This window comes from Triticum aestivum, chromosome 7D (assembly GCF_018294505.1).
Source record: "Triticum aestivum cultivar Chinese Spring chromosome 7D, IWGSC CS RefSeq v2.1, whole genome shotgun sequence".
NCBI classification, from domain to species: Eukaryota; Viridiplantae; Streptophyta; class Magnoliopsida; order Poales; family Poaceae; genus Triticum; species Triticum aestivum.
In genome coordinates, this window is record NC_057814.1 from 581737153 (window position 1) to 581749663 (window position 12511).

The 12511-nt window shown below is 42.4% G+C and overlaps 1 pseudogene; it reads left to right on the top strand.

Annotated features, from left to right (window-relative positions):
* The first annotated feature begins 564 nt into the window (after positions 1-564).
* On the top strand, positions 565-4649 carry LOC123163644 (DIMBOA UDP-glucosyltransferase BX8-like; annotated as a pseudogene).
* The last annotated feature ends 7862 nt before the right edge of the window (positions 4650-12511 follow it).

The following is a 12511-nucleotide window of genomic DNA, read 5'->3' on the forward strand; positions in this document are numbered from 1 at the left end:
GACTGCGTTCTGAGCCGCCCACGTAGGATCGCTCAGCCGAACCGACGCTACGTGGGCCCCGAGTGGACCACCTCTTTCCTTCTTTCCAGTCTGTAGCTGAATCTGAACAAATTGAGTTGTATCTGAGAGAGAGTAATACAGTGGGTGAGAATTAGCTGCTAACGGAGACGGATGCGGTGTAGATCTTTTTAGGAACACTAAACGTGGTTGTTGCGATCAATGTGGTGCTGGGTCGTATAGAAGGACGCGTGACCCGCAACGAAGGCGACGGAGCGCACCATGATTATGAGCCAGCCGAGGAATCTTTTCCCTTTATATTATGCGGCACATGTTGGACGATATAGACGCGGGCCTCCGTACATCTCGTCCCATCTTTTTCTCAGAGCAATATCTCGTCCCACCTATACACAGCCTGATTGATGCTCGCTGTGTGGCTGTCTAACCATCCAGCGGCCTGCGATTCTTTCGTGTCCACCGGATTAATGGAATACCATGTGTTTTGCATCAAAAAAAGCTGCATTCTTTCTATATAGATACTCGATAGAGAAGAGAAGAGAAGAGAAAATGAGGGTACACGGCGCTTGCTAAAGACCAAGATAGAAGAACCGTTGGCCACGAGCTGAGATTGACCCAAAGCAATGAGCACAACAACTACTGCCCAAGAAGCATCAAATGGTGGCGGCGACGGCCGGCGGCCGCATGCGCGCGCACGCCGAGTACTGATGTTCCCGCTGCCATTCCAGGGCCACATCAACCCGATGCTGCAGCTCGCCGACGTGCTCCACGGCCGCGGCCTGGCCGTCACCATCCTCCACTACACCGGGTTCCACAACCACAACACGCTCCGCCCCGCTGACGGTGTCCCCGCTGACGTCCTCGCGTCAGGGAACGTCATCGCTATGATCGTCGCCATGAACACAGCCATGGAGGCGTCCGTGGCCTTCCGCGACGTCCTCGCGGCGGAGTCGATGCTCGCCGGCGAGGGGAAGCCCCGCGCCGCGTGCCTGGTCATCGACTCCAACCTCTTCGGCGCGCAGAAGGCGGCCGAGGAGCTCGGGCTGCCGACGATAGCGCTCCGGCCCGGCAGCGCAGCCTGCTTCAACTGCTTCCTTGCCTATCCCATGCTCCACCAAAACGGCTATCTGCCCCCCAAAGGTCAGTTACTCCTACTCGGTACTAAACACAATTCTCGGGACATGGAGTTTTTTATCCCAACTCACACGCACCTTGGTGAACAGTAAACTAAAAAAGTAAAAAAAAATGATAAACATTAATAAATTATTCACCTGCGGACAAAATTTTGTGATAAATAACATTCATAGAGGTCTGAGCAAAAAAAGAAGATGCTTCAACAGGTTATTGTTGGAAGCATTTTGAAGAGTCGATTTCGTATTTTTGCCCGGACGTCCACCATTGTCGTTTCATCACAAAATTTTGCACGCACTTGAAACCTGAAACATTCATCAATGTTTACAAGAAAAAACAGAATTTTTAATAATTTTATTGAATTTTATCGTTCATCAAGAAGGATGTGAGCTCAAGATCAAAAGAGTGTTTTGCCAATTCTCGTGGCTAATCTCCCTTTATTTACGATAGAGTATTCCTTCCGAATGCTTAACAAACATAGAAAAAATAATTATTCGCTCAAGATTTTTTTTTTGTGAATGCTTAAATATATGTAAAATGGAGCCATAAAAAAATTACGATTTTTTCGCTCAGTATGTGAATTTTAAAATTTTGTGGGTTTTTTCAATCATCGGACCCACCCATCATAACTGTTATCAATCGTGCTCTTTTTATCACCCCCGAAACCATATAAAATTTGTAATTTTCAAATTTATTTTGGACAAATCAATGAATTTTTTATTTAAATTTAGCTATATTTGAATTTGAATAATTTGATAAATTGTTATTTTGCCTGTAATCTAAATTGGGCTTCGTTCCGTAGAACTGAAATACAGCTGAAGCAAGAGAGAGTAGAAGTACCACTAGTCTACCCGAACGAGCTTTGTAACAATGGTGGATTCCTCCTTCTTTTATAATTTTTATAAGAACAATGCTAAATGCTGATATTTTTTGAACAAAACACAAATATTTCACTCACCCTCAAAATTCTTAAATTTTGTCGGAACTCCCAAATGCCTACACCGGTAGTTGATGTTCTTTGCAAGAAACGCGAAGAATAGGTACTCCTATCACGCTAGTGTTCTTCCTTCTGCAGCACGTAGGACAAACTAAGGATTTATTTTTTGTAGAATAGTAGATTTCCTTTTCCAACACTGCTAACTGTACTGTAGCTTAGAAAAATTGGTCTCTTGCTAGTTAACTAGAATGAGACACTTGACCAAAGATCGATGTGCATCCTTGCTGCCAAGCAGCTGTCTTAATATCGGAATAGGAATCCTACTTGTACGTAATAGTTCTTAAAAAAAAAACGTTCTAAATGACGGTTTAAACTGAACTGTCAAAACGTTTAATATTTCGAAAAGTCTAACGCCCACACGTGTGGGCATCTGGCAACTCGCCACACGCATGGATCCTCGTCCAACCAATTCTGCACGAATTTTGGCGCGTTCTAGCAGTTTTTGTGTGCCACGTAGGACTAAGCTGGTGTGTGGCATTCATCCGGTCGCCCACACGTCCTTTTTTCACCACACGGGGGCTGGTGTGTGGGCGTTTAGCAATTCGCCAACACACTAGTTTCATGCACGCAGAGGGGGCTGGTGTGTGGGCGTTTATCACTTCGCCCACACGCCCGTCTCCTAACCCACACCCAAAGCTGGCAGTTGCCATGTATTTCTGCAGGTACATGGCAACTGCCCTAACTCTGCTTGTAAGCAGATGGCAACTCTTTTTACCCGAGTTGCCATGTGTTTTTGCATGATACATGACAACTGCCGTAGCGTGCACGTAAGCAAATGGCAACTCTTTCTTTTACATGGCAACTGCCGTAGCGTGCTTGTGAGCACATGGCAACTCTCTCTTTTACCTGAACATGTTTTTTTGCCATGCCTTTTTGTAGTGCTACATGGCAACTGCCTAGTGTTTAGTGGGTGGCAACTCCTAAAGTTTTGAAATCATGGCAACTGCAGTAGATCAGACCATACATGGCAACTGCAGTTGAGCAACCATGGCAACTGTAGTTGTCCGACATGACAACCGAAGTTCAGCGACATGGCAACTGCAGTTAAACGAACATGGACGAGGGTCTGGACCATGGTAACTGCGGGACGCGCGGTGACTGTCACGCGGGCGTGCGGGACCACGAGGTACGAGGCCTGACGTACGGGACGTGTGGGCGTTATCTATTTCGCCCACACGCACGCGTGTGAGAGGGATCGGGAGGGGAAAAAAGAGGTGTGTGGGCATTATTTTTTTGCCCACACGTGGGTGTGTGGGCAATTCCTTTTATACACCACACAAAATGTGTGGGCAGCTCCCTAAACGCCCACACGTGTGGCAGTTATCGACGTCCTAATATTTAGGAGCAAAGGAAGTATGTACTACTCTTTCATCTCCAAAAAGAATGGCTATAAGTTTTATCTTGTGTCAAACGGTGTAATGTTTGATCAAAGTTTGTAAAATGTATATTAATAATTACTATATTAAATAGAGACTTGAGATAAAATTTAAAGGCTTTCTTTTGAAAGATGGAGGGAGTATTTTATATTTTTATTTGGATTGCAACCATCTCAATATTATTTAGTTTTGGTAAAGTTTTGGTAAAACTAGTACGCACGAATAGCACTGCTAGTTTTCATTTACCCACGTACATGTTTGTTTCAGAATCGCAACTCGACATGCCAGTGAAGGAGCTTCCCCCGCTGCGCGTGAGGGACCTCTTCCTCTCGAGCAGGGCCGACCATGAGATGTTATCCAAATTTCTAGCCAAAGCAACCCATGCAGCAAGGAGCTACTCCGCCCTTGTGATCAACACATTCGAGGCACGAGAAACAGACGAGCTTCAGAAGATCCGCGGCGAGATAGGCATGTGCACTACAAAAAGGCATGGCAGGGAGGAGCAGCAGTGTGCTTCCGCACGAGGATCACACCTGCATCGAGTGGCTGGACACGCAGATCACGGGGTCGGTGTTGTACGTGAGCGTTGGGAGCCTGGCGTGCATGGACTCCGGCGAGCTCTCGGAGGTGGCGTGGGGGTTGGCCAACAGCGGCCAGCCGTTCCTATGGGTCGTCCGGCAGGACCTCGTGCCGGGATCGGACGGACCATGTCTACCGGAAGGGTTCGACGATATGATGAAGGGCAGGGGCAGGGTGACCCCATGGGCCCCGCAGCAAGAGGTGCTGGCCCACCGTGCGGTGGGCGGGTTGTGGACCCACAACGGGTGGAACTCGACGCTCGAGAGTGTAGCCGAGGGTTGCCCGATGATCTGCAGGCCTCAGTTCGCGGACCAGATGATGAACGCGACATACGTGGATGCGGTGTGGGGCGTAGGCTTTGAGCTCGAAGGTGAGCTGGAGAGGAACAAAATTGCGGAGGTCATTCTGAAGCTTTTGAAGGGGAGCAAAGGGGAGGAGGCGATGAGAAAGAGAGCAGGAGAGCTTAAGAGGAAAGTAGCGTCCTGCTTGGAGAGTGGTGGTCTTCCTTGTTGGCCATTGAGAAATTGATCGACCAGGTATCATCTTTGTAGTTTTTACCTGTTTAATTTAATTGTTGCAGCTGAATTAAAACAAAAGTAATTTCATCCCTCGTGCTTGATTTTCATTATTTCCCTATAATGCTATGGTGTGTTATGTAATACTGACCCTCTGGAATCTCGGTGAAGGTTGGTTCCTGAACTGATGACGCCCTTTTCTCAAAACGAAGGACCTGGCTAGTCGGCGCACAGGCGCCTGTTGACATCCCCGAGCGCATCGCTGCATATGACAGGTACCTGTCCTTGTGCGGCTAGAAAAGGAAATTTTGGGGCCATCCCTGTAGTCCTGTAGCGCACATGTCCTCCCGCTGAATCATAGATGGTCCCACGCCCCAAGCTAGCTGCCGTGATTAGCATACCCCGCCAAACCCCCTCCAGGACTTCCCAAACCTCCTGTTCAGCACCACCCCTTTCTTGTGCTCCTCCTCCCATCAAAAAGAAGCTATGTTCCTCCCTCTATCCAACTCGTCACCTTGGTCCTGAATTTGCTAGATAAATTCTTAGCGGATGTAGAATCTCGTGTAGTTTCACAACAAAAATAGTAGCATATAAATCCCCTTCCACCCCTTCTCCCGGCAAAAACAGAGAAGATTGAAATATACATGTAGCTTTTTGAGCAACTATGATGTGTTTCCGTTAGCAATATAAGCCTTGCATCCCTCCCACACAAGTGTCCCTTCTCCCAACATCGAGCATTCTGATTTAAAGCAACTATCATGTATGCTCAAGGAAAGTTTGTCCATGCAAAAATGTAAGAAGATTGTTCAATGCAAAATACGATCGAACTTGTCCACACAAACTTAGGAAGTGTTCTTGTTTGACAAGAAAAGTACAAAGAAAATGTTTATGTCCTAACATTTAAAAAGAAGCAACTTCCTTCTAGTTTTGCTGGTGCCTATTATCCTGATGATGTGATTAGCAGGCAACTCTGTGTAATTTTCTGAACAACTCTAATGTTTTCCTCGATCGACTAGGTAGTATTCTATCAGAAAAACACACGGTAAAGGCTGCCCAACCCAGCAGTTTCGCTAGTGCCTGCGATCCTGATGATGTCATTTGGAGAGCAACTCTGTGGAGTTTTCTATTGTTTTCATTGAGCAACTACACACACCCACACACACAGAGACACGCATAGTCCTTCGCCTCATATCTCCAGCTATGACACCTGAAAAAAGAGATAAAGAAACACATGTTCATTTTTGGAGGAGTTCACAGACAAACTTAATCCCCTAAATCATTCGCCATGATGGCTAGCTCCACCCCCATCACAATCTATGACCGTTCGTCAAGCATTTACGAGCGCACCAAGGAATCCCACCCGAGAAGAATAAATTATTGACGCGTCTCTAAGACACAAACCTGATTGAAAAGTAACTAAAACCTTTAGATATCGACTAAAATATGGTCTTGGTAATGTTTTTGCTCATGATGATCGGGCAACTGCATACATGGTTTTAGGCAACAGTATAGTTGATCGTGGGCAACTATGACACCTGGAAATGGGATAAAGAACATACGCATGCTCGTTTTTGAGAGGTTCACAAAAAAACTTAATCCCCTAAAAACAATTTGTGGTTTTAGTTATGTCCCCATGTCTAGCTCCACCCCCTCCCCCTCTACGAGCATTTGCCAAGTATTTACGATCGCACGAAGGATCCCACCTCGAGGGAAAGAAATTCTTGGCACAACTCTATGACACAAACCTAATTGAAAGGTATCTAAAACCTTTAGATATTTGCCAAAATATGGTCTTGGTAATGTTTCTGCTCACGAGGATTGGGCAGCTAGATACATGCTTTTAGGCAACTATATGTTTGATTGTGGGCAACTATATGTTTGATTGTGGGCAACTATGATTTGTGAAAAAAATGGATAAAGAACATAGAAATGTTCGTTTTTGGAGGGGTTCACAGAAAAACTTAATCCCCTAAAAACACTTCCTGATTTTACTTATGTCTCCATGACGAGCTCCAACCCTCACCCCTGTATGACCATTCACCAAGTATTTATGATTGCACCAAGGGATCATACCACGAGGAGAATAAATTCTTGACGCACCTCTATGAAAACAAACCTTTAGATATTGGTCGAAATATGGCCTTGGTAATGTTTCTACTCATGAGGATTGGGCAACTGGATCCATGGTTTTAGGAAATTGTATGGTTGATTGTGGGCAACTATGACACCTGGAAAAAGGGTTAAAGAACATACACAAGTTTTTTTGGAGGGGTCCACCAAAAAAATTAATCCCCTAGAAACACATTGTGATTTTAGTTATGTCCCCTGATACGTCTCCAACGTATCTATAATTTTTTATTGTTCCATGCTATTATATTATCTGTTTTGGATGTATATGGGCTTTATTATACACTTTTATGTTATTTTTGGGACTAACCTATTAACCTGAGGCCCAGCCCAAATTGTTGTTTTCTTGCCTATTTTAATGTTTCGAAGAAAAGGAATATCAAACGGAGTCCAAACGGAATGAAACCTTCGGGAGAGTTATTTTTGGAATGGAAGCAATCCAGGAGACTTGGAGTAGACGTCAGGGAAGCTTCGAGGTGGCCACGAGGCAGGGAGGCGCGCCCCCCACCCTCGTGGGCCCCTCGTGGCTCCCCTGACCGACTTCTTTCGCCTATATATGTCCATATACCCTAAAAACATCGAGGAACAGAATAGATCGGGAGTTCCGCCGCCGCAAGCCTCTGTAGCCACCAAAAACCAATCGGGACCCTGTTCCGGCACCCTGCCGGAGTGGGGATCCCTCACCGGTGGCCATCTTCATCATCCCGGCGCTCTCCATGACGAGAAGGGAGTAGTTCACCCTCAGGGCTGAGGGTATTACCAGTAGCTATGTGTTTGATCTCTCTCTCTCGCGCGTTCTTGATTCGGCACGATCTTGATGTATCGCGAGCTTTGCTGTTATAGTTGAATCTTATGATGTTTCTCCGCCTCTACTCTCTTGTAATGGATTGAGTTTTCCCTTGAAGTTATCTTATTGGATTGAGTCTTTGAGGATTTGAGAACACTTGATGTATGTCTTGCCGTGCTTATCTGTGGTGACAATGGGATATTCACGTGATCTACTTGATGTATGTTTTGGTGATCAACTTGCGGCTTCAGTGAACTTATGCATAGGGGTTGGCACACGTTTTCGTCTTGACTCTCCGGTAGAAACTTTAAGTACTTTGTGTTGGTTGAATAGATGAATCTGAGATTGTGTGATGCATATCGTATAATCATACCCACGGATACTTGAGGTGAAATTGGAGTATCTAGGTGACATTAGGGTTTTGGTTGATTTGTGTCTTAAGGTGTTATTCTAGTACCAACACTATGATAGATCAAACGGAAAGAATAGCTTCGTGTTATTTTACTACGGACTCTTGAATAGATTGATCAGAAAGGATAATTTTGAGGTGGTTTCGTACCCTACAATAATCTCTTCGTTTGTTCTCCGCTATTAGTGACTTTGGAGTGACTCTTTGTTGCATGTTGAGGGATAGTTATATGATCCAGTTATGTTATTATTGATGAGAGAACTTGCACTAGTGAAAGTATGAACCCTAGGCATTGTTTCCTAGCATTGCAATACCGTTTGTGCTCACTTTTATCATTAGTTACCTTGCTGTTTTTATATTTTCAGATTACAAAAACCTATATCTACCATCCATATTGCACTTGTATCACCATCTCTTCGCCGAACTAGTGCACCTATACAATTTACCATTGTATTGGGTGTGTTGGGGACACAAGAGACTCTTTGTTATTTGGTTGCAGGGTTGTTTGAGAGAGAGCATCTTCATCCTATGCCTCCCACGGATTGATAAACCTTAGGTCATCAACTTGAGGGAAATTTGCTATTGTCCTACAAACCTCTGCACTTGGAGGCCCAACAACGTCTACAAGAAGAAGGTTGTGTAGTATACATCAAGCTCTTTTCTGGTGCCGTTGCCGGGGAGGTGAGTGCTTGAAGGTATATCTTTAGATCTTGCAATCGAATCTTTTAGTTTCTCGTTCTATCACTAGTTTAGTTTATAAAAGAAAACTACAAAAAATGGAATTAAGGTTGCCTCACATGCTTCATCTTTTTAATGTCTTTCGTGAAAATGATGGGAAGGAAAATTGTGCTCAAGTACTAGAAGAAGAATTACATAGAATGCTTGGCATAAAATATGTGAATGATGGCATGATTGCAATGTTGTTAGTATGAATTCTTTGAATACCCATGATGCTAATGATATGCAAAGCCACAAGCTTGGGGATGCTATGTTTGATGAAGATGATATGTTTAGTCCCCCAAGTTTTGATGAGCAAATTTATTATGACGAAAACATGCCTCCTATTTATGATGATTATTGTGATGAAACGTATGCTATAAAGAATAAATATAACCATGAAACTTGTCATCATGATTTTAAATTTCAATTGGATTATGCTTCACATGATAGTTATTTTGTTGAGTTTGCTCCCACTACTATTGATGAGAATAAATTTGCTTATGTGGAGAGTAGTAAAATTTCTATGCAGGTAGATCATGAAAAGAATGCTTTATGTGATGGTTATATTGTTGAATTCATTCATGATGCTACTGAAAATTATTATGAGAGAGGATCATATGCTTCTACATATTGCAATAATATCAAGTTTCCTCTCTATGTGTTGAAAATCTTGAAGATTTGCTTGTTTTACCTTCCTATGCTAGTTGTTTCATGTTCCCATAAATAGTTTGCTTACTAAATCCCTATGCATAGGAAGTGGGTTAAACTTAAATGTGTTAGTAATATGCTTCATGATGCTCTCTTTGCGTTTCAATTTTTATCTTTATGTGAGCATCATTGAAATCATCATGCCTAGCTAGGGGCGTTAAATGATAGCGCTTGTTGGGAGGCAACCCAATTTTTTGTTCCTGTTTAGTAATAAATAAATCATTTAGCCTCTGGTTAGATGTGGTTTTATGTTTTAGTTAGTGTTTGTGCCAAGTAAGACCTATAGGATCTTCTTGGATGATAATTATTTGATCTTGCTGAAAAAGACTTAATCTTTCTGCTCACGAAAACAATTGTTAAAAATCGCCAGAAAGTGATAAAATACTGATTCCAATTGAAGTAGATCAATAATCAAATTATATAGGTCTTCCTATTTTGGCAGATTTTTCTGAGTTCCAGAAGTTTGCATTTGATGCAGATTACTACAGACTGTTATGTTTTTGACAGATTCTGTTTTCTATGTGTTGTTTGCTTATTTTGATGAATCTATGAGTAGTATCGGAGGGTATGAACCATAGAGAAGTTGGAATACAGTAGATATTACACCAATATAAATAAAGAATGGGTTCACAACAGTACCTAAGTGGTGATTTATTTTCTTATACTAACGGAGCTTACGAGTTTTCTGTTAAGTTTTGTGTTGTGAAGTTTTCAAGTTTTGAGTAATGATTCGATGGACTATGGAATAAGGAGTGGCAAGAGCATAAGCTTGGGGATGCCCAAGGCACCCCAAGGTAATATTCAAGGATAACCAAGAGCCTAAGCTTGGGGATGCCCCGGATGGCATCCCCTCTTTCGTCTTCGTTCATCGGTAACTTTACTTGGAGCTATATTTTTATTCACCACATGATATGTGTTTTGCTTGGAGCGTCATTTTATTTTCTTTTGTTTTGCTTGCAGTTTGAATAAAATACCAAGATCTTAAATTCTTAAATGCTAAAGAGTCTTCACATAGTTAAATAATTATTCAGCTACTCTTTGATCTTCACTTATATCTTTCGGAGTAGTTTGTCATTTGCTCTAGTGCTTCACTTATATTATTTTGAGAGTCCTAAACAGCATGGTAATTTTCTTTGGTTATGAATTTAGTCCTAATATGATGGGCATCCAAGATGGGTATAATAAAAACTTTCATATAAAGTGCATTGAATACTATGAGAAGTTTGATACTTGATGATTGTTTTGAGATATGAAGATGGTGATATTAGAGTCATGCTAGTGGAGTAGTTGTGAATTTGAGAAATACTTGTGTTAAAGTTTGTGATTCCCATAGCATGCACGTATGGTGAACCGTTATGTGATGAAGTCGGAGCATGATTTATTTATTGATTGTCTTCCTTATGAGTGGCGGTCGGGGACGAGCGATGGTATATTCCTACCAATCTATCCCCCTAGGAGCATGCGCGTAGTACTTTGTTACGATAACTAATAGATTTTTGTAATAAGTATGTGAGTTCTTTATGACTAATGTTGAGTCCATGGATTATACGCACGCTCACCCTTCCACCATTACTAGCCTCTCTTGTGCCGCGCAACTTTCGCCGGTATCATACACCCACCATATACCTTCCTCAAAACAGCCGCCATACCTACCTATTATGGCATTTCCATAGCCATTCCGAGATATATTGCCATGCAACTTTCCACCGTTCTGTTTATTATGACACTCTCCATCATTGTCATATTGCTTTGCATGATCATGTAATTGACATCGTATTTGTGGCAAATCCACCGTTCATAATTCTTTCATACATGTCACTCATGAGTCATTGCACATCCCGGTACACCGCCGGAGGCATTCATATAGAGTCATATCTTGTTCTAAGTATTGAGTTGTAATTCTTGACTTGTAAGTAAATAAAAGTGTGATGATCATCATTATTAGAGCATTGTCCTAGTGAGGAAAGGATGATGGAGACTATGATTCCCCCACAAGTCGGGATGAGACTCCGGACGAAAAAAAAGAAAAAAGAAAAGAGAAAAGGCCCAAATAAAAAAATGAGAGAAAAAGAGAGAAGGGGCAATGCTACTATCCTTTTACCACACTTGTGCTTCAAAGTAGCACCATGATCTTCATGATAGAGAATCTCCTATGTTGTCACTTTCATATACTAGTGGGAATCTTTCATTATAGAACTTGGCTTGTATATTCCAATGATGGGCTTCCCCAAAATGCCCTAGGTCTTCGTGAGCAAGCGAGTTGGATGCACACCCACTTAGTTTCTTTTTGAGCTTTCATACACTTATAGCTCTAGTGCATCCGTTGCATGGCAATCCCTACTCACTCACATTGATATCTATTGATGGGCATCTCCATAGCCCGTTGATACACCTAGTTGATGTGAGACTATCTTCTCCTTTTTGTCTTCTCCACAACCACCATTCTATTCCACCTATAGTGCTATGTCCATGGCTCACGCTCATGTATTGCGTGAAGATTGAAAAAGTTTGAGAACATCAAAAGTATGAAACAATTGCTTGGCTTGTCATCGGGGTTGTGAATGATTTAAATATTTTGTGTGATGAAGATAGAGCATAGCCAGACTATATGATTTTGTAGGGATAGCTTTCTTTGGCCATGTTATTTTGAGAAGACATGATCACTTTGTTAGTATGCTTGAACTATTATTATTTTTATGTCAATATTAAACTTTTGTCTTGAATCTTATGGATCTGAATATTCTTGCCACAATAAAGAGAATTACATGGATAAATATGTTAGGTAGCATTCCACATCAAAAATTCTGTTTTTATCATTTACCTACTCGAGGACGAGCAGGAATTAAGCTTGGGGATGCTGATACGTCTCCAACGTATCTATAACTTTTGATTGTTCCATGCTATTATATTATCTGTTTTGGATGTTTATGGGCTTTATTATACACTTTTATATTATTTTTGGGACTAACCTATTAACCGGAGGCCCAGCCCAAATTGTTGTTTTCTTGCCTATTTCAGTGTTTCGAAGAAAAGGAATATCAAACGGAGTCCAAACGGAATGAAACCTTCGGGAGAGTTATTTTTGGAATGGAAGCAATCCAGGAGACTTGGAGTAGACGTCAGGGAAGCTTCGAGGTGGCCATGAGG